This window comes from Homalodisca vitripennis, chromosome X, assembly GCF_021130785.1.
Source record: "Homalodisca vitripennis isolate AUS2020 chromosome X, UT_GWSS_2.1, whole genome shotgun sequence".
In the NCBI taxonomy this organism is placed as follows: domain Eukaryota; kingdom Metazoa; phylum Arthropoda; class Insecta; order Hemiptera; family Cicadellidae; genus Homalodisca; species Homalodisca vitripennis.
Window position 1 is genome coordinate 91,285,747 of NC_060215.1, and position 23,761 is coordinate 91,309,507.

At 33.2% G+C, this 23,761-nt stretch overlaps 1 protein-coding gene across 4 annotated transcripts in view; it reads left to right on the top strand.

Annotated features, from left to right (window-relative positions):
* Window positions 1-1,773: 1,773 nt before the first annotated feature.
* Window positions 1,774-23,761, top strand: part of LOC124369361 (forkhead box protein P1-like) — a 106,697-nt gene continuing 84,709 nt past the window's right edge. For 3 of the 4 annotated variants that reach the window (XM_046827339.1, XM_046827344.1, XM_046827343.1), the window contains exons 1-2: window positions 1,774-1,868; window positions 18,611-18,674. The gene's annotated coding sequence lies outside the window, so the exon portion shown is untranslated. The remainder of the gene's footprint in view (window positions 1,869-18,610; window positions 18,675-23,761) is intronic. The other variant, XM_046827340.1, reaches the window with a different exon arrangement.

Genomic DNA, 23,761 nt, shown 5'->3' on the forward strand with positions numbered 1-23,761 from the left:
ACACATTTCATAATATCATGTTAAGGGTTAAGACGTTCAGTGAAGTACCGGTAAAAAGGTAGTACCGGGCCACAACAGCACTGTATCGGGTCCATGCGGATTAGATATGTAAGAGGCAAGACGACTATCAACGAGTCGCACACATTTCATAATATCATGTTAAGGGTTAAGACGTTCAGTGAAGTACCGGTGAAAAGGTAGTACCGGGCCACAACAGCACTGTATCGGGTCCGTGCGGATTAGATATGTAAGAGGCAAGACGACTATCAACGAGTCGCACACATTTCATAATATCATGTTAAGGGTTAAGACGTTCAGTGAAGTACCGGTGAAAAGGTAGTACCGGGCCACAACAGCACTGTATCGGGTCCATGCGGATTAGATATGTAAGAGGCAAGACGACTATCGACGAGTCGCACACATTTCACAAAATATCATGTTAAGGGTTAAGACGTTTCAGTGAAGTACCGGTAAAAAGGTAGTACCTGTCCACCATAGCACTGTATCGGGTCCGTGCGGATTAGATATGTAAGAGGCAAGACGACTATCAACGAGTCGCACACATTTCATAATATCATGTTAAGGGTTAAGACGTTCAGTGAAGTACCGGTGAAAAGGTAGTACCGGGCCACAATAGCACTGTATCGGGTCCGTGCGGATTAGATATGTAAGAGGCAAGACGACTATCAACGAGTCGCACACATATCATAATATCATGTTAAGGGTTAAGACGTTCAGTGAAGTACCGGTGAAAAGGTAGTACCGGGCCACAATAGCACTGTATCGGGTCCGTGCGGATTAGATATGTAAGAGGCAAGACGACTATCAACGAGTCGCACACATTTCATAATATCATGTTAAGGGTTAAGACGTTCAGTGAAGTACCGGTGAAAAGGTAGTACCGGGCCACAATAGCACTGTATCGGGTCCGTGCGGATTAGATATGTAAGAGGCAAGACGACTATCAACGAGTCGCACACATTTCATAATATCATGTTAAGGGTTAAGACGTTTAGTGAAGTACCGGTGAAAAGGTAGTACCGGGCCACAATAGCACTGTATCGGGTCCGTGCGGATTAGATATGTAAGAGGCAAGACGACTATCGACGAGTTCCACAAATATCACAATATCATTTTTAGGGTTAAGAAGTGCGGTAAAGTACCGGTAAAAAGGTAGTACCTGGCCACCATAGCACTGTATCGGGTCCGTGCGGATTAGATATGTAAGAGACAAGACGACTATCTACGAGTTGCACAAATATCACAATATCATGTTAAGGGTTAAGACGTTTAGTGAAGTACCGGTGAAAAGGTAGCCCCGGGCCACAATAGCACTGTATTGGGTCCGTGCGGATTAGATATGTAAGAGGCAAGACGAGTATCGACGAGTCGCAAGTGGAATGTGGGGGACCCAGCCCAATATTTGCCATCTGCGTGCTTATCAAAGCAAACCGGTGTTCTTAGCTGAAAAATCTTTAAAAACCCGGCTTACTTAACGATCGTGTATCTTTTCTTATTTTAATACTAAAAAATAGTCAAATTGAATTTTTACTGAGAAGTGTTAATTGAGGATCGATATCCGAATTATTTGTCAACCGAAGGAGCACTGAGATCGGTTGAAAACAACAAGGTTTTGATATATCAGACATAAGAGTCGGGTCGGTGGGGGTGGGGTCGGTGGGAGGCGGGAAGAAGCGTCGAGGCGCGCGGAGACTACGGCGCCGGTCGCGACCCGAAAATGCCTCTTTTTGCGCAACCCACTGCTCTCTCAGCTAGAAAAGAAATAATCAATGGATAGCAAGCTACAATGTGCCGCGGCCAGTATTGCTTTGTTATGGAAGGACGAGGGCGCACTCCGTGAACACCAGGTAAGTGACACAGTGCTTATCTACTACTACTAGTGTAGGCGAGACTGTACGGTACGCTGCAATGTCTTGATATGTATACTACGTTCCTGGGAACATTTCGACATCGCAGCACTGCCACTGTGTCTCAAGAAAATCTCCTTGACACTTGTCTTTCCTTTGTAATGCGTACCTTGAACCGAGCCATCTTGTCATCTCATTCTGTCCCCCATCGTCCGTTCGTTCACCATCTCATTAACTGTTTGCTAAAGTGTTAAGAGTTCACGTAGATTTCTTGAACGCATCTTGAACTCCAATACGCTCAAACCTTCAATTTTATTTGGTGTATCCCTCAATGTTTATCATTCATTTTGTGATTAAATAAAATAGAGTTCGCTAAATGTGTATTATCTTGCATTACTATAAACACTATTGTAATGTTTATTTGTGTACTGTAATAGACTGACACTGACTGTATACGTTTCTAATATGTGTGACGGCGTTTTCTTAATGCATTTATCTAGTCTAGGAGTATCGGCCCCGTATTGATTATTTTAACTTTGTTGTTATCAAAATTGTTTAAAGTGTGCCTGGGTTCCCGCGCTTGTACATGCCGACTATGTGCGTTTGCTCGCCTAGGCAGCCGTGCGCACCTCTCACATATCTCTCCCTGACTTCCGGAGTTATGCTTGTGTCTGTCACACCTAATTGTTGATTCTGTAATAATGACATTTCACTATTTGCAATTACACTCATACGGCTGTTGAAATACTTAAAATATAGTGAAAGACAACTGTGAAAAACTAGGAATAACTGTTTATTATTATTATACATACATAAGTTTACTTTATAACTTCTGTCATAACACATACCTTATTGAGAAATTGACAATATATTATATATTATTAATGTGACTAAATTTACGTACTAAAGTAATCTTTCATTTATTATGGCAGTACAATATACTTATTTCATTTTATTTTAAAATGGATATAATAATTGAATGATTGTAAATCATAATAAGCTATTCATTCTGTATTTCGTTTAGCATTCATTATGGTAAATCAGATTAATAATAATAATATCAGTAAACAAAATTAACCTGTATTTTAATTCTTGTTATGATAATTTTTATGTGGAGTGCCTTTATTGAATAGATAAGTTTTTTTATATTAAATAACAACGTATTGGTAACAATATGAGCAGTTATTTAATCAATATTGAATTCAGAAAAAGTCTTACAAACAGTAATGATGTTTACTTCTAACTTATCAATAACCTTATCAATGTTTTCATTATGTAATGCTTTTATACTATAAATTATTCTCATTTTACGTTAAGAATTTTAAACATGTGTTTAGTAATCTTTTATACTATTAGCAACTAAGTACTTTAAATTGTATTTTCCAACGTTTCAGTATTTAACTTCAAAATGTTAAAGGCTAATACTGGGATTTGAGACGTAACTTCACCCAGTTCAAGCCATTATATCTGTTAATTAAGAAAACATTAGTAGATATTAAATTTTATTTCACCCGCTATAAACACAACATAAATTTGTTGCATGGTCTCACTGGAAAGTAATTAATTGTATCAAATATAAACAGTATTGCTCAACACTAACACCCAACTTTCACTTTTGACCATAATAAAACAATCGTTTGATTGTTTACATTATCCAATTTTGTAACACTTGTTATGTTGGCTCCTTAGAGATATTATGGCATTCTCTGGACACTAGCTTACAACTCACATTTCAATATTTATTAATCGGTTAGATAATACGTTGGTTAGGTCAACTAATAAGGTTAGTTTAAAATTATTTGATTATTAATTGACTTAATCCAAGAGTAAATGTAAATTAGATAGTGACTTTGTTATAACATAATAATATAACTTTACTAAAATTGTAAAAAAATATTTTTTATGTTCACTTTTACAATTTAATATCTTGAAGATATTAGAATGTTGTTTTATACAACATTAACAATTTTGCTAAATATGTAGAATATCATATAAAATGGCGTTATCTGTTACAAAAAACTATGATGGATTATTATTCATATATTATAAAAGTACAGGGGGGTTACTTTCTTAACTTTTTTAAATTTTGGACTATATATAATTTTGTTAATGTCAAATAACAGTTTTAACATGATGCTAGTAAATAGGCTACATCATTATTAAAAGTCCGGATTGTACTTACAACGATTTATACAGTTGTTGTATATTTGATATGATAAAAACTAAATCCTTTGACAAAATATTGAAACAAAATGGTCACACTCTAATTTTTTTGTTTTACTGCTTAGTTAAACAACAAATACTTAAGGCCGTATAATGATTCGTTGACGATTTTGTTTTTAAGTATGCAATTTGTCTATGACCGTATTCATATTTGTTAATAATAGTCTATGGTGAGGCCAGTCACCCTTTAGCCTCGTTTACGTAGTACTAGTTTCTTATTATAAAATAGTAGTCCGCATAAGTTTGAATTTTAAAAAGTCAATACAATACCTGCCCTGGTGAGGATTTTACCAATCAGAATACAGTCAGCTCAATGTGACCTGCACTAACAAAAGAATTCAGATCATAAAACATATTTAATGTGCGCTCATTGAATCCCAGAATATAATTTTTAACTCATTTTGCGACTTGGTAATGCATGTCTCAACCAGTGTTAGTACTAATAATGTGCCGAATTAAATACAGAAATATATTGCAATGTATCAAAGACAACTTGAAGAAATAAGAGTTTTTATAAGACTAGCAATCATAGAAACCAATATCAACACTAACTTGAATAACATAAATTATTTATGAGTATCAGATATAATGAAATGTATTCAACGCTAGTTTTGTGGCGGGTCCGTTGTCGCCGCGGCGCGCCCACGCGCGCGTCTTAGCTTGCGGTAACCTCCTCACGCCGCGCCGCGCCGTGTTTCGCATCATCGTTCAACTATCGGATTTCATAACCTTATTAAACGAATAATGATAATACACCATAATTACTAAACAGAGCAATGAGATAAAAATTCAAGGCAATAACACTGAACAAAAGTTATTAATCCTTACTTGAACAAATCACAACCAACTTCTTACAATTAGAAGGTAATAAATTTAAAGTAAAATCAAGTAACTGATGAGCGTTTTATCTTCTCCGAATTCATATAATTTGAAGATAAATTTAGTGTTAATTCTATAAAAAACATTTACCGTGTTTTTCAAATACCTTGTTTACTAATATCTTTGTCAAATCACAACAATGCTGAATATAGATATGTATTTGGCGCTCGTGAATATGCTATAATTAAAATATATCTACTTTATTGTAATTTTTATTTGAAAATTTCCGTTAACATCATAAGCAAACTGTATTTATCTTGAACATAGTTATAAAATTATCAAATTTATTAATTTAAATCAAAGTTATCTTGTAACTGTAGTATTTTGGATTTTTAGTTCAAAATTAAATTCATAATGTTTTATCTATACTACATAATAGTTTTTTTAATATTGTTAAACATAAACCTTTCAGTAAATTAATATGTTCCGTTTGAAATATGTTTGAACTATTAAAATTAATGCATACATATTTCAATTATTTACTGCTATCCAAGGTTGATATTTTACGTAATCAAATCCTTAATTTACTCAATAGTAAATATGTTTTGTGGGAATAACTTTATTGTAGTAATCGTTTGAGTTTCTTCTGAACTTTTAGTTTATTGTATACATATATGTTTAAGTTTTATCATCTTGTATTTAAAAAGGCAATATTTATTAAGAGCATTTTTCTTATAAATCTGCACCCATGAAACTGGCTACCCGATGGCGTTAAAAAAATATAAATTTAAATTCAATTGAGGAAAATAATCAAAGATTATAAGGGTACAGAAAAAAGTAATATTTTCAAGAATGTTTTAATTTTTATTATATCTAGAACAGATCACTGTGACATGTATAAATATAAACAAATCAATATGACGGTATTTGGAAGCAATTTTAAATGTATTAATTAATTTTTGTACATTAATATTTGTTTATTTATATACAAAATTGATTATTTATTTATATAAAAAATAGTTTATTTATATAAAAAAATTATTTATTTATTTATATACAATATTTTTTATTTAAATAATCTTTAATATCATGTTTAAATAATCACTCTTCTGAATATTGCATTTTTGCGATAAACAGTATAATTTTCAATTACATTTAAAAGATGTGTATGACCGAGGAAAACTTTTTTTATTCCTCAAAATAAATGTTGAGAAAGTCCCCCAAAACCTACCACACTCCTTACTTTTGACGAATTAAAATTTATTTTCAAAACTTAATGATTGTTGTTCATTACTCAAAGTCGTTTTGGCAATTTTTTAATTATTGTTCAGACACTTTCCAAAACGGACATTAATAGTCAATAACTTAGTAATTTTGAATCAGTTATCGAATGATGGTTTTAAATAACCCGAAAATTATAAGTATGGGATCCAACCATCGTTTCTAATTAAGTAAATTCCATAACTCTATTATATATGCAAACACTTGGTTATCTCATTAAAAATAGGAGCTATTAGGAAACAATTAAGCTTGTATTTATATTTTGCCTCCATAATTGGAATATGCTATTTCAATGAAAAAAGCGTGCGTGATTTTACAACCTAACTTGAAAACACATTTACATATAGCCCCGTACATATATAAATATAGCATTCATAAACTTTCATATAAAGAACTTAATGTTTCCTAAAAGTTTATCGTTAAATGCAGGTAAAGCAAAATGATTCGAGATAACTGGATCAAATTTGTTACATTCACAAAGAGGTACAAATAAAATTAAAATATGAAGACATCCGTAGATGGATGGTGAGACATGAGGTATAAGAGGTGCATTTGAGGATAGATGTCAACTCACCGATTTTGATCTTGGTTCTTGCCTCGCTTCATCCGAGGGGGGAGAACTTCAAGCTCGGCCAGGGCCTCCAGGGCTGCAGTGGGATCCACGGAAGAATCCTTACTAGCATCGGGGTAGGAACAAGTGTAGAGTGGAACCATCACGAGGGGTAAGCTTCTGCAATCGGACCATGTCATCTCCGACGGGAGCAACGTGACGCTATACAATGAATACAAGAATAAACGGCATAGAGACCCGGGACGACACTTCTACTAACGCCAGAACGAAGGGATGAGAGACCGCAACCGGGCCATGTGTCCAGAACGGCTCCTACTATACAACGAATATGAGAAAATAAGACGACGGCATTATTTGCCCGAGAGGAAACAAAATGCGAGACTTTGGATTGGCCGCGGCCGGGCCACATCTCCAGAACGGCTACGACGATACAACTAAATATACAGTCAAAAATCGTCAATTACGATCGGTAACTGAGCAATCTAAATTTATTATTTAATACATGTGTTTACACCAGGTGAAACCATTGAGATACCAATGCGCTAGACGGTCTAGAAAACTTAAAAGCGCGATAGCAGAAGTGGGAAAACCAGATTCACTAACTGCCCAGAAGTAGCCACTCCCTAAAAGTTATGTAGCGTTCTATATAGCCTCTTTATTGTAATTTATATGGAATGAGAATGTAAGAGTTAACATGCGTGAATAATTATAAAACCTATATTCTTTCCTTTTTGGTTTTTTGCTTATTTGGTATGAATTATACTATTCTAGAAAATAAGGAAAGTACAGATTTCCGTATGTCTCTGACATACACAGACCTGTCTTGTGTAGTGACATACGGATTCTTACGAGAGAGAACAGGAATAACTACCGAAAAGATCAGTACCGAACGATAGTGCATGACGGCTTACCTTCGCAGGTGGATGATGTATTTGTCAATAATCTCCCTGAATCTTGGAGCGAGCCCAAGCAACTCAATCACTAAAAAGTCGATAGAAGCGTTTCTTGATATCAAAGGCATTTTACCGGAGGAGTTTCTTCATAACAGCTGAAGCGAATAGTTGAGATGTAATATGAAACCGATCAGTGTATGGAGGCATTAATGTCTGCAGGTGAGACTCCTTCCCGGAAGTAAGCCGTGTATCACTATGTAAGCGTCCACCACATTGTCGGCAGAGTTCTTGATTAATTAATAGCCCCAGAGATGTAGATCGTGAGTCCACCATAGCCAACTCTAATAAATAAATATATATATATATATATATATATATATATATATATTATTAATAATAATAAAGGTTAGATTATTATCGATTAGCGTATTACACTATTTTTATATTCACCAGGCTGCTGTGCCTATGACTACTAATATTCGCTAAAGCCTTTCAATGTATTGTGATATCACCCCAATGAAGCTCCCAAATACCCACGAACGTGTACCGAAACAAATAAATATAACAATAAACATTATTATCATATACCAATATAAAAATATTGATTTATTTTTAGAGTATTCAGCTGTCAGTCCGTCCTGCAGACTCCCCGTCATTACAAGTGACCGTTACAATTCTCTGGTCACTACAAGACTCCCATTACCGAGCCCCGTCATCTGAACTTTCTCCCAGCCGCGGCGGATTGTCATATATCATTACAAGTGACCTTTACAATTCTCTGGTCACTACAAGACTCACATTCCCGAGCCCCGTCATCTGAACTTTCTCCCAGCCGCGGCGGATTCTCATTTATATCATTACAAGTGACCGTTAAATTCTCTGGTCACTACAAGACTCACATTCCCGAGCCCCGTCATCTGAACTTTCTCCCAGCCGCGGCGGATTGTCATATATCATTAGAAGTGACCGTTACAATTCTCTGGTCACTACAAGACTCCCATTTCCGAGCCCCGTCATCTGAACTTAGGATCATCTGAACTAGAGATACACGTTACGTCTGTATCACGATTTTGCTCGGCTGATCTCTACCCGGGCAGTGATGAGCCGCCAAACAGCTGAGTGAGCTTATTGAACTTTGAGTCGAGCACCGGTGGTCCAGTCTGGCTTGTGATTGATATATCCTAGTAATACATAGTGACCGAGAGAAAGAGAGGATGTCATGCGCTTAAGTGCCTGTTTTCTCATTTGATGCATCCCATGCAACATTATACGCTGTCAACACAGTAAATTAATACTCCTAATATATTCTGTTCTAGTTTTGGTGATGTCCTGTCTGACCCATGTCTTGGGGTTTACTCTCCCTGATACGTATCATAATGATTTTCCCATGTAATACAACTGACTTTACCCCATCCAGTATTTAACTTGTGCTCACACTTTTCCAGTTATTCTACAGAGAATTTTCGTTATAGCACACGATGCTACCGGAATTCACGGTACACACCGAAACCTCTGCACCGGATGCCGGATCAAAAGCAAACTTTCTACTTGTAAAGGGTTCGAATGTTGAATTACACTGATCAGCGTTAACCCACAATGGGTTCATCGTGGCTTTGCTGGTGACTTGATACTTCCAATGGTCTGAACAGTGGTACCAACCATCATTTCGGGATAATTAGTTACCAGACACACTGACAGTCACTGCGCCAACACTCGTATAAAGTATACCGTACAAGTACATTTATTAAATCAAAATACTATGGATTCATTCTTATATTAATGTCAAGAGCTGTGATGCAGATTAGTAATAATAATAATAAAATCTTTATTGCATCAGACAATATAACATTGTATCGCAATCGTCAAAATATGGCCAACGTTAGAACCACAGTTAATCCAATACAACCATGTATTAATTAATTTAAAACTCAGTGTTTAACAAGGATCCGAATTTATAATTGTACGTAAACATATATCCCCAAACGTTTACGGACTTCCCCTTAAGTTTATACTTTTAATAAAGCGATATTTTTCAATTGGTATAATATTTAAGCAATATTTATAAACACACACACGCGCGCGCGCGCGCGCATGGATTAGAGGTATATATCTGCCAACACAGAAATCCATAACAAAAAAACAAAACAAAAAGGTATATCATATTTATTATATTTGTAATTATATAATATCATACACTGGACATTAATGCAACTCTTAAGAGTTTAAAACACTCTTAAAACCTCAATGTTGTGGTCTGTTGTTCTTTTGTGACTCCTAACAGCACAGTTTTTGCGTAAAACTACTATATTCACATGCGCTGGTGATATAATAATGTACCAATAAAAATAATACAATTTCATAAATTTGGCCAGGGTATTGAAATTTTAATTTTGCAACTGAATATGTTAGTTTAATGATACTATAACATTAATAAACAACATTAATGAAGTTAGATTAATAAATTTTAAAATTAAATAACTAATAAACATTTATGGGCATTTTAGTAAAACTCAATTCCTTGTCATTATACCGGAATATATTATGAGTGCATACTCAAAATAGTATTATATATATATATATATATATATATATATATATATATATATATATTGATTAAAACGTTACAGAATAAAAAATAGTCTATTTTAGCAACTTTCCTTGGTATAAACGAATATAAAACTTATTTCTATATAAATTTCATGAAGTATTAAGTCAAATCCCAGGTTCAGAAGCGTTCAGTGTTTTATGGGTATAAATTACAAAACTCACAATCTCCGTACGTGGTACGATTCTGCACCATCATTTACTCGTACAACGTAGATGGTGTGTAATATCTCCTGCAGATCTGACAGGCTCCCAAATCACATTATTGGTGAAATAATCAAACGTGTTGTAAATATTCAGGCTGTCTTAGTCGGTACGACCATGTTTGTATGTGTTAACACCATGGTACTTCGAAAATATTAAATCCACCTTCCAATCAGTAGAATCCAAATCCAACCGGAATTTGACCATCCTAAGAAATGTGCTCTGAACATCTACATCTTGCCTGTAAATGCTACTGAATGAGGTGGTCAAGTAACAAAACCTAACCAGAACTAAAACTATAGTAGAATAAAATATTGTACATAATTTTGTTAATTAATGCTGCACTTAATTAATAAGTGCTTTTTCCGAAAAATATGAGCTAAATAGGATGTTAAATATCCTGAAAAATATAGTGTGTATTAGACTCAAACGTTAGGCAAAGAAACAACCGAATTTGAAAAAGTGATGCAGTAGCTAAGGTCAGTTAGCATCAAATGTATTCGTAGTGTATTGGCTAGATAATCAAATAACACACAAAGTACATAATATACTATTAATTGCGTAATAATCTAGTATTGTGTTAGTTATATATTATCAAGGAATATCAAAAAGTTGTATTTAGAGAATTCTAAAAAAAATCTTGCAGCTTCTACAACTTTCTAAAGACGAAGTGACCTAGTTACAAATTTAATCTAAATTCTTGTAATTCCTCTTGGAGTATTCAAAAGATCTTTTTTATTTCTTCTACCTTTAGGAAAGTTATGAAAAACAATATTTTATCAAATTAACTTAAGCCTATAACGATCGTTCCATCTTAAATATCGGATTTTTATAGTAGCTGTAGTAAGTACAGCACTAACATGCTATCATTACTACATGAGCACTAACATGAGTTGGCTCTCTGATTCTCTTACTAACTCTATAACAACAAAATTGGAAAGTTTAATGGCTTCATCTCCTGTCCACCTCATTTCAGCATTTAAGTTTCAAGTTTTATGACCTGAAAAGGCATACATGTTCCTGGTTCTGTTACCTTTTTATTTGTAACTTTCATGTAAATAGAAAGTTTGAAAAATGGCATACTATAGCAAGTGCAATAATGTACGCAGCAGTTGTTTTTTAATAAGAATAAAACAGTGTTATTACAATTAAATATTATTTTCCTTTGCAATATAGCACAATAGTATGATTTCATAAGCAACCGCAAAACCTCAATCGCACTCGTTTTAATAAACGATCTTATTAGGAAATCTCTGTATTGCAGTTCTTCTTGTTTTAGGTTTATTTATATTCGTGAATTTATACTAAAGTGATTCAAATTTTACGTTTTTTTATTTTACTATGCATAGTCCTAATTTTTTCACATTTTATATTTACTGATTGCTAATTTTTACTTCATTTTGTACGTATGGAAATATTTTATATTCAATAAACTTTATTCAATTGAGAACTTAGTTTTTACTCTTCAGCTACAAATGTTCGGTTCTTAGATGTTTTGAAACTCTTAGCGTTACTCTGAGCGTTGCGGAAAACAACTCAACTTTCCTGAAAAAGAATTTATCACGTTGACGTATTTTACATAGCAGTCGTAAGTAATTAACATTCATTCATTTCATTTTCATTTATTTATCTCATTTACATATAATACAAACATAATATGATAATAATATACACGAGAAGGTACCCACATGGGCAAAAGCCTGTGTGTGAGAACCGAGTCCATCTTCACTCGAGTTTGCAATCACAATAATACTAATATATATAATGTCAATATTAGAACAAAATTACAATTGTATGATTTAAAGATAACTAAAAATAACTAAATAGTAAACATACTCTGTTTGGATGCATATTAACTAAATTCAAGCAGTGTAAAAAGTAATAATTTAATCAGTTATGATAATGGAACGACATGACAAAGATGCAACAAATTCTAGTATATGAAGTTTTATGGCTATAAGAAGTAAGACAACATACGGGATATGCTTAAAGAGTGCCCAAGAAACCTTATTTTAAGAGCTATAAAAAAAAGGAAAAGAATAGAAAAATAAAAAGATAAACAGAAACGAATCATTTTATTGTTGTCGATTTCTGGAACCTACACTATATCGAAATTAATGCATTCCTTCACAAGAAAAAAAAAACACACACACACACACACACACACGCATGCATACAAAGCTAAACAATAAACTCACACACGCGCACGCGCACGCACGCACACGCACGCAAGCACGCACGCACACACGCGCACGCACACACGCACGCACACACGCCTCAGCGCTCTCGCGCATACATCCGCAACACATACAGACAAAAGCTTAATGCATTAATTAAGAATGCTCGCACATGTCCGTCACCAAGGTATTCACAAACTATATATAAAATATCATCGCAGTAATAATCACTCGGCACGAACAGATCACTCAGAGTAGATAGAAGTGAGTATAGCGTTTGCACCACTCCTCCCCAATGCAATTAACCAGTTCATTAACATTATGATATATTAGCCTACATATGTGTTATATGGTTGTCTCTACATCTTTCACGCCCAATTGTTGTATTTTGCTGGAATACTTTGCGCCTTAGGATTATACTAATATGTCACAATACCTACTAAATCTACTGAACCTACTGTCATGATATCTTCCCTCGCGGTTGGACACTAAAACGTGTTTGCTAACTGACATCAAGCTCTGTGCCAACTTTAACTTTAAGAAAGCACCCAAATAAATATTACAAAATTTCAAACAAACATTCATGTAACTTCTTGTTACTTCATAATAAAATTTAACCCCTCCATTTATGCCTGCTCCTAAACACTTTATTGAACTTTCATGTGAAACTGCCTACATTTCAGAAATGCTTCAAACATGTAATAGAATAGTTCAAGTTTACTTACATTTATAACTTGGGTGTGAGTAACTCCTATTTTAGGCCTTTACCCATAACGCTTTAAAATTAGAACCTAATGAAATAAAATACTTAATATTCCAATAAAGGTTGCACATATTCAGGGTCATCCAAAAGTCAGTGGCTACCTCCGTCATTTCTAGATGGTTTGACCACTAAAAATAAAAATTTGGGGATCTTTTTTTGGAGAACTTTGGCGGCCTCACAGTGGGGTGCACTCCAACTCGAAGTTTTCAAATGGCAACCCCCCCACATGTGACACATCGTTGAAAAGCGAATAAAAAGAAACGTTTTTGCCCGAACCGGAAGTCGCTATTTATCACTGTTCAAAGATTGTGGTCACTAAATGGCGGGAAATGGGGTATTCAGATATTTACAAACGGATTTGCATGAAATTTAGTTTTTATGGGGTTTTAGGGTCAAGAAACGCGTACTTTTATGTTACCTGAAAACCCGTCAGATTTTTCATTCAAATCCGCCGAAAAATTACCGGGCACGAAGGATCCCTTTTTTCTCTTGCTGATACCGCCATCTTGGAAATGAGTGGATAATTAGTAAAACCGATATCAGGTACTCAGGTACGCGTTTCTTTACGCAAAAACCCCACAAATCAAGATTCGTTCCAATCCGTTTATGAATAGCTGAAAACCACCAATTACCACTATTTAGAGGTTACTATCTTAAAAGGTGATAGTAACTTCCGGTTCACGCTACAATGTTTATGTTTTATTCCTTTTCTAACAATGTTTCGCTTGTGCGGGGTTTCCATTTGAAAATTTTGAGTTAGGGTGCGGCTCCCCCCGGAGGCCGCCTTCCGAACATGTTTTGATACGCCAAAAAGTACGTCTCATTAACCAACAAAGATCCCAAAATTTTTAGTTCAATTGGTCAACAGAGGTGACTACTGACTTTTGGATGACCCTTTATGTATGATATCCAACCTCAATGCACTGGCCTTATAAGTTAAAAGGTTCAATCACTGAACTATAATACTGAAATCTCAGAAATCACTCAAATATCAAATACATTCCATGACACTTTACATAGATATTACTGTTGCATAGTAGCTGCTCACTAAAACAAAAGCTCTCCAATTTCATGACTCCAAACACACAGGGCTTTAAATTTAATCATTCGTATGTATTTCTTAAGACAGGAATATCTTTCAATAATAGCTTATCTCTGAAAAATATTAGATTCCGTTCGAAACGGACTTCCTCTAGCTCCTATTTACTGCCAGATAAGGTGTACCAAACGGCAAGTATCAGGTAGTAGTGTATAATTGTTATATAACTAGTCTGGTATTGAGAAAGTATCAAATTCTGTTAGAAAAATAATGAGATCAATGTTTTTTTTAAACTGAAAACTATTGATTTAAAATACAAGAATGACCTAACCTAACATATTCTAACGTAACCTAGTCAAGCACGTCGTAATCTGAACAGCTGTGCTCGAGTAACAGTGGAAGTTTTTTTAAATGTCTTGACAATTTATGAAGTACGCGTTGTTAATGTTTTGCGTTTCGGTTTTGGTAACCTATATTATTATGATAATTTCTTTAAAATGCCTAGTTCCTCACATCGCTGACGGCATATACACTATTGTAATTATAGAATTTGATTTTATTCAATGAGACTGCAATTATGTCACAACTGAGATGTTTCTAATTGGTTTTATCCATTCTAACCACCATTAAAATATATATTTAATGTTGAAGCTCATACTTAAGCCCTTATACACAAATAGAAGTATAGCCTACTTCCATCTCAATACGAGAATGGCTATCAGGAATCTTGTCAACAATATTTATGAAACGTTTGTACTAAGTAATTTGAGTAATACAATTCAAGGGCCGATCGAGGAAACTCCCTTACGTGTTATTTGACAACCAATGCTGTTGTAACCAGACAAATGATGAATTCAACTACATACAGTTCGTTTATAAGTTTGTACTGTAGGGTAAGATTTATTCTATCTCCATATCCCTATATTAAATTGTTATAATATGCAGTCTAGGTCATCAAACATGCTTTTTAAATTCGGAATGTCTTGCTTGGCCACAGCAATGTTTTACACCATATATGTTTCTTTTTCATTCTCACTAGCTGGGACAAAATGCCCTTAGAATATTGTTCTAACCGGTAACCTGACTCAGTTGCATGCATTTGACATTTTGGAGGTTTACCCAAAGTGGCATTACAATGACAGGCATACTTGTTAAAATGGAGTTGTCGTATGGAAATTATTAATAAGTTGTTATTTTACTGTTGATGAAATATTTATAAATTTAATGTTATTTGTTTCTTGCCGGACATATCACTTGTTAACATAAGAACAATACTTGGTTGAAGAATATCTTGTTGTTGCATGTATCGTAGACATTCTATTGTATTTAAATCTGATCAATGCCAATATATTAACCACTATAATATTTTTTGTATCTTCTGCTGTTATTACATTGAATATTTCTAACATTTTTTAATTTTTATTATTTAATTTTCAGAGTTAATTTTATGTATTGCATAGGCTATGATTAATGTAAATATTGTTTAAACACTAAATTCAAGTTATTAATATAGTACTGAACCTTCGCATGCTAACCTTTTTAAACCATTATACCATTATAACTTAGGTTTAGTAAAACTAAATATAGTTTACATCACTTATATAGTTTTACACATAAATCTTTTACTGTATGTTTTGCATAATACAAATTTTATGCATTGAATAGAATAACTGTTCTATGGCATATTCATATTTAATATTTTCGTTGAGGAGTTTTATGCTATTAATAGTTAATGAAATATCAATTCCAGTACAAACTATTTGTGTTGTCTTGCATGCTCCCAATCATTGGTTAGTATTGTTCTCGTGTGTCAGTTAGTTAATGCCTGATACTTTATTTGGAAATTATTGTTTAGAGAAGTTTATAAGAAACTTATAGTCTATAAATAACAAAATCTACCAGTCTGTAAATAACCAGTCTTTTCCCCTCCTGCTTGCAAAAAATAACTACAACAAGTTATTAGTTATTCATTAATAACTTATGTTATAATAATTATTCATTATCTTGTTCAACAATACCATGACAACTTCCATTATAATATTTTAGACGTATAAAATAACAGGGAGTTTTAAAAATCATTATAATCATCATAACGACATTAGTCATAGTATTTTCGGTTCAGATGTCAAATATTTGTTTCTTGGCGTGGTTTAAGGTAACCATAAAGTTTCCAGTTGGTAGCAAAAGATGTTGATATGTAATTGTGGAAATTTCTCAAACTCCACAAATACACATATATCTATATATGAAATGACAAGTAAATGTTTTGAAAAGTTCTGAGGCGTTTTTCATATTTTAACTTTGTATCTAATGATCGAAGGACTACCCTGCCTAACAAGATAGGATAGGTTGTTGTAAAATGTATGTGCCTAATATGTTTTGTTTTGTCTCATAAAGACGTTTTATTTGAAGAACTACTCAAAGTGATATCCAAATGATTTTTGCTGTTCTATCGTGTGTTATTTGTTAATTTACCACTTGACAAGTTTATCAAAAATTATTATTGGACTCCCCCATACTAGTACGCATGTTGTCCAGTTATTACTTCTAAACATAAGTGCCATAATAGACAATCCCACGAAAAAAATGTGAGTTATAAAATTTTTTGGCCGAGAGTTTGTGAATTGTGTGCTGTTTTCGTCCAAATAATTATGAGTAAAAAAGTGGTCGTTGGGTTAATATAGGATGTATTTGCCTGCTTTATTTGTATATTTTAAATTCTTGTATTGAATTGTTTAAAAATAGAAATAAATTTTTTCATAAGAAAATTATCACGAAGTGTGCATTTTCTTCACTTGTAGTTTTCGTTGTCAACATAAAAGTAATACACGAAAATGAAAAATTATACTGAACATTTACTATATTAAATATTTGTTTTTATATATCCTTTTCATGTTATTTTTATAAACATGTTTTTATTTTATAAGAGACAATTGATTATAAAAGGTTTGATTTACCAAATCATATTAATATAATACAATATTACAAATGCAATACAATATACAATACTACAAATAATAGTAATATTTACCAAAATATTACTTCTCTGTTAAGGTACTCGTAGCATCACTTAGAGGCTTACTTAGGATTCAGATTATTACCCATGTTTGTGGATTTGATATGCAACTCAGCATTCACAATGTATAAAAATACGTGAGAAACAGCGCCGCATCGGTGACAACGGGGTATAAACAACTCCCAGCAGATTGTGGAGCCGAAGTGCAGTTATCGCTGGTTCAGGCACGTCTTGCTCCCCTTATCTCTCTATCTGTCTTAATTGCTGTTGTGGGATTCGATTTCCGTCCAATTGCCCAACTAAGGCAGACTTGTTATGGTTTCCATATGCTTAGAATATATTGTTCTACAAGGTTCAACTTGGGTCTCCGGGGTGTACTTGGGAGCGTACGGTGTTCAGGTTGTTTTGAACGTGCATTTTAAATAGCCGTTTGTTGCGAGATAGCTCCATAAGATAAGGGGAATAGAAGGTTACTGAGATGTTCTTGAACTGTTGATTAAATAATAAATAATTAGATCAACCAATTAACAATTTTGGAGGTTTAATGGCTTTTATGGATTCTTCACTGTACTATAAGTGGTTGATTCTTCACTGTAGCTATGTATGTTTTGAAATGATACTATTGCAATGTCAGGTATGTTTAGTCAATAAATGTATTTTTTATATCAATCGACTTTTATAGATCCAAAAAACAACGTATGTGTTCCACAGTTAGAGGACAATCTCAAAGGCAAAGTCAATTATTAAATTTAAATTTTCATGAAGTATTAACTAAAGTTCGCCCTAGTTTAGCAACCATGAAAAATTATCCCACTTCACATTAAAAAATGGCTCAGTATAAAACTAATCCTCTTATTAAAAACAAAGTATAATTGCCGGTTTGGGGGCCTTAAAAAAATCTTTTAACTGTGAGAAGTGACAGTTGTGACAAAATTTGCCGTAAGCCGTGAGAGTACTTGTACAAAAACAAAAAAATAAAATATTTAATGACCAATTATCCTTAACATTTAAAATGTTATGATTTCAAACTTTCTCTGCCAAGCCTGTTTTGTAACGAACCCTACCAAAGTATTTCTATTTACTTAACATGAAATTTTCGTGAATTTTAGTTTGCATTTTTTATTGAAACTGATCACGTGGTTCGTGTTTCAGGAAAGACGAACGCATTGCCGTAGCCGTACCTAGATGAAAAGAGATACTTCAACGAAAAAATAAGGTAGTGTTTTTTAATGTTTTTCAAGTAACGCATATTTGAGAATATGTTCCCTACATATTAAATTTGTGTTCACTAGGTAATCTATAATTATGAGTGTATGTATTAGTACAATGGACTGGTATTATATGTAGAGAAAAGGTTAAAAATTACTATTTGTTTACAGCGTAACTAATGCTGTAGCAAAGAAATTTTATTGTTAATCTATTGATTCAAACTCATAATCATCAATTCTTTTACATAGCAGTTTTTACAAATATCATCAAGTTTCAAAACTAAAACTTAAGGTCAAATATTTAACTTTAATATTTTCCAACTGAATGATAAAAACTTGTACTATTAACAATAAATTCATCTGAGCTATGATAAAGAAAACACTGATAAAAATACATGTTGTAATGTTCTCAGCTTCCGTTTAGGAAGCCTGTAGATTAGAGACCACTAATTCCATACGTCAATTAGTTGTAATTAAATTCAAGTAATCACATTTTAATTTTAATATATCATTTTTAAACTACAGGCAGGGTTTGTTAAATTTTATATTTTATGACATTTTTCTTAATAAAGGTGAAAGAAAGAATAAACTGGCCTAAATACTTTATACGTTCAAACTAGCGTACAATCTAACCACAGTGAAGATTATCATTCATCGCTGGAGGAAATATCTACAAGGAGCAAGAAACAGACATTTTCTATACTTTTACCGATACACAAACTTGTTACATACATGTTACGGACCATTCTGAGGATATTAACGACAGTTTTAGTAATGTTTGTATCGTGAAAATATTTCTCTATTGTTATTGGCAAACAGTTTTCAAAACAAATTATTACCAAAATTAATTAAAACGTGGATTTCATTAAAACAAAAGTATTCTTAAAATAATAAGATCCTAAAACGATCGAAAAGGGCTTTTTATTTATGTCGTTCTCAATGCTTCAGGCTAAAAACAATACAAGGGGAATAATTAATGCTCTCAAAGTGAAAATTATAATGTGCATTTAAAAATGATCTCTAGAGTTCCAGTCGAACCAGAATATCTTCAATTGTATGTCAGTAAGAACTCTCAAACCTTTTTCTTTGTAGAAACGATAATATAAGTAAACTTCAGTACAGACTAATGAGTATAGACATAGCCTATAACAGTAATCGAATAACACGCAGGCCTTTCCTTTACTCGCTCGTCAGATTGCTTCTTAGGCTAAATGAGCATATGCTATGTTTCGATTTCTTTATAGGTTATATACGGAACGCAATGCCTCAATAAAATTCTGAATACTTTGATTAAGTATAAACAGTTAAAAGATAAATTAAAAAAAAAACACACACACAATTGTTTGGATAGTAATTAAAAAATAAGGGAAGAGTAGTTAGAAAAGTTCTCACTTTATGCAAAAATTAAGTTTAGTGAAAAAATCAAAATACATAATTTTCGAGGTTACAACTGGAATATTTCATTTAAATTAAAAATCAATTATGCGAAGGACAAAACCACATCAATTAATACAGGAGAACTTTAAACATCTTATTTGCTGATTTAATATAAAAACACTAAAAAACTAAGTTTGCGAGTTACGTGCTTTATTGGTCTTATCACAAATCAATCAGGTAATACAAGTTACAATGTGGGACACGGGGGTCACCGCTAGATTTTCTTATATGGTACTAACTAAAAAGGCTGACTGAAGGTTTTATCCCTCAATACACGTCGATTGGCCAGTGATATGTGGACACTAAGTAAGTATCATATGGTTAATTTGCATGTATGAATAGTCGATAGAGCGTTGTGGCCCCGCATACTTGATATGCTATAACTCCCAATCCTACAGAATACAAATTCTATTACTTTTTAACAAATTTGTACAAATTAGATACCGACTATTGGGCAGGCTTCAACTCAAAATTTAATAGGTGCCGGGCAGGCAACATGCATCTGCAGTATGAGGGTTACGCAATGTATTTCTAATGCTGATGCTGTACACCTCCTGCTATACAGGAAAATGAAAATCAAAAGAAAACAAATCAATAAATTGAAAATGAATCAGACAACTTGAAGGAATATAAGATAAAAAATGGCGAATTTTACACAGGAAACTCTACATTTATAAAATGTCCCTTCAGGCATTCGATAACGAGTAGTCCAGCAACAGTTAGAAGTGTATCAGATACTCGAATGCATTCAAATTCTGAGCGTTTCTAGTAAAAATCACTAGAAACATTTGAGAATTTAAAGAATTCAATTTTAAGTTAGTGCTTGAGAGATTCGTGCTTGCAAACGTTTGCTGGTTTATGTAAATGTAGATCAGCCTGGGATCTTCTGTTTTGTAATCGGCAATACTAAGCGTTAACGTTTTTTACCGCTTAAAATCTATCGTCTCGGTCAATGGTCAATTTCGTTGCGGATCCACAATTAGTTGAGTTATTTGCTGTTTTGTGATCAAGATAACTTTTAATGGCTATACTATTGGAACATACGAACATGTTTAATTTCGCCTGGAATAAAGCTGTAAGATTCGTATTAGACACAGCTTTATTATAAAATATGATAATTATGAACCAATAAAATTATATACCTGGGTTTATTAATCAAAATAAAACTAACGTAGGCAATTTAAGAAACGTGTACTGTTGTCTTGACTGAGCTCGTGGTAAATCCCATTCGTCATTTTATGATTTCCCGTCTCATTAGGGGAAGTATCCCAGTAGAGAGGTATAACACAATATATCCTCAGCATATAATATGTTGTCTTGACTGAGCTCGTGGTAAATCCCATTCGTCATTTTATGATTTCCCGTCTCATTAGGGGAAGTATCCCAGTAGAGAGGTATAACACAATATATCCTCAGCATATAATATGTTGTCTTGACTGAGCTCGTGGTAAATCCCATTCGTCATTTTATGATTTCCCGTCTCATTAGGGGAAGTATCCCAGTAGAGAGGTATAACACAATATATCCTCAGCATATAATATTATAGTTATTTTTCAACCTGGTGTATTCTTGCTATGATGGGGCTCTTTATATCTTCATGAACACAGTTATTGCCTAGTGCTATAGCAGTCTGACATATTATTATACGGCATCTGTAGTCACCGTGGACCGTTATTGTCCCATAGGAAATTGCTTATTTTAGAAGAAAGGGATCAAATTAAAACATACACTATCAAGTCAGTGGTAATGTTCCATTGTGCAATTTTAAATATCCGAAAACTCATAAGCCACGATTTTTAAAACTACTTCCTCATTAAACCAATAATTAATATAACTATAAATAATTTTAAAATACATGATTTATTAAGTATTGCACGGAAAACCTTAAGTAAGCCTGTTTCGATAAAATGGCAAAACAATTATGTATTAGCAAAAACAACACATTTATTGTGATCCTACTTCACGCATATTTAAGCTGCATTGAAATCACTAGCACAAGTTAAGTGCAATCAAAACCTTTTTGAGCAATGATAATCACATTTAACTCCATGATACTAAACGGAAAATTCAGTTCAAATTAACCTTACCATAGTACAATTGTTTGTAGATCCATAGTCAAAGTTCGTTTGTGTAATCAAGAAACAACCCTAAGATCTTGTTCTTGTTAACCAGTAATTTCATCATTGTACCCCTATGATTTTATGACCCACAATAACTTTTAGTCTGCTCTAAGTGCCGTTTCTAATAATAGTGCCGTCAAGGTGCTAAGAAAAATCAATATTGATTAACTAAAGGCAAGCAGCGAGAGAAATAGAGCACCTCCATAACATGAGCATCAGAACTGTTTCAAGAAGAAGTGGATCTAAATGAAGACTAATTAAACAATCATTCAATACAGATTTTAAACAGTGTTGGAAAATGAGTGAGTTCGAACACTTTTTTATTTGCTCGGGTTTTTAGAAACCATTCTAGAAATCAAGTGACACAAATCAAATCTGGTGATTTCCAAGCTGACTCAGAATCATCTTAAATCAAACAAAATATTGATGTAAATTTATCAAAAATGACATTTTTATAAAGACATGTGAACATAATTATTTCAAACTAAGTCAATTTCACTTTATTCTTTGTATTGTATTACATTGAACATTCATTAGTCGTTAAAATATTTTCTAAATTTTTTCTAAAAAAGAACAATATAATTCACACGACATTAATAGCCCTATCAAATCCACAAAAACCACATGTCGAGTGTAAGCATTTTTTATTCGTAACAAAAATAACAGTTTTACTTACATAATTATATAGCAAAATATCAACACATTCTTTTATTTAAATAGATTCCAGGAGTTAAGGATTTAGAATATTGTACAGTTTAGGATTCGTCAGTAAATAAGGTATTCAAATTTTTTTCTTAAGACGTTAAGATCTGGTCTTATATTTGATTAGTCAGGTCACACATTTAACACGTTTGGATTGCTTGAAGAGCACATAAGATGCAATACAATGACAGTGCAGAAAATGTCGATCCTTCGCTTTTAACGTAGTTAGTTTATACGAGTTACGGACGTTATTTAGTTTCATATTCTCACTTTCTGTACCATTTTGAATTTCCTTCTTGAAAATAAATTTTAAATATTATAAATCTGAATTTTGTATTAATGTATTAAGAAATCCTACAGAAAGATTTTACAACTATTTAAATCACTGTTTGCACAAAATAACGTAATTTGTTCTCTGATTTTACAATCTCGTAACTGTCAATCAATATTAATCATGATATGGCTGTACACGCAAGTGTAGGGAGTTCGTGACCATAAGAAATAGAATCACAAAGATATGTACCACACACAAAGTGCGATTTTTTTATAACAAAAAAACTATCAAAGGATAGCGGATTTGATTTGCACTGTTGATGCGATACAGATTAGATGTTTAAAACCTGTATAATATGAATTATACAGGTCTATGAAGACTGAACCAATAAAATAGGACGATATAAGTGACCAGAGGTTGGAAAGTAAGAACATAGACTGTACTGTATTAGGTTTACAGATGTATACTTTAATTGACATGGGCCTCCATCTTATTACATAATAAATTAGTTCACTAAGAAAACTACGAGCACTAATTTTAGAATTTAAACTATATTAAAGTA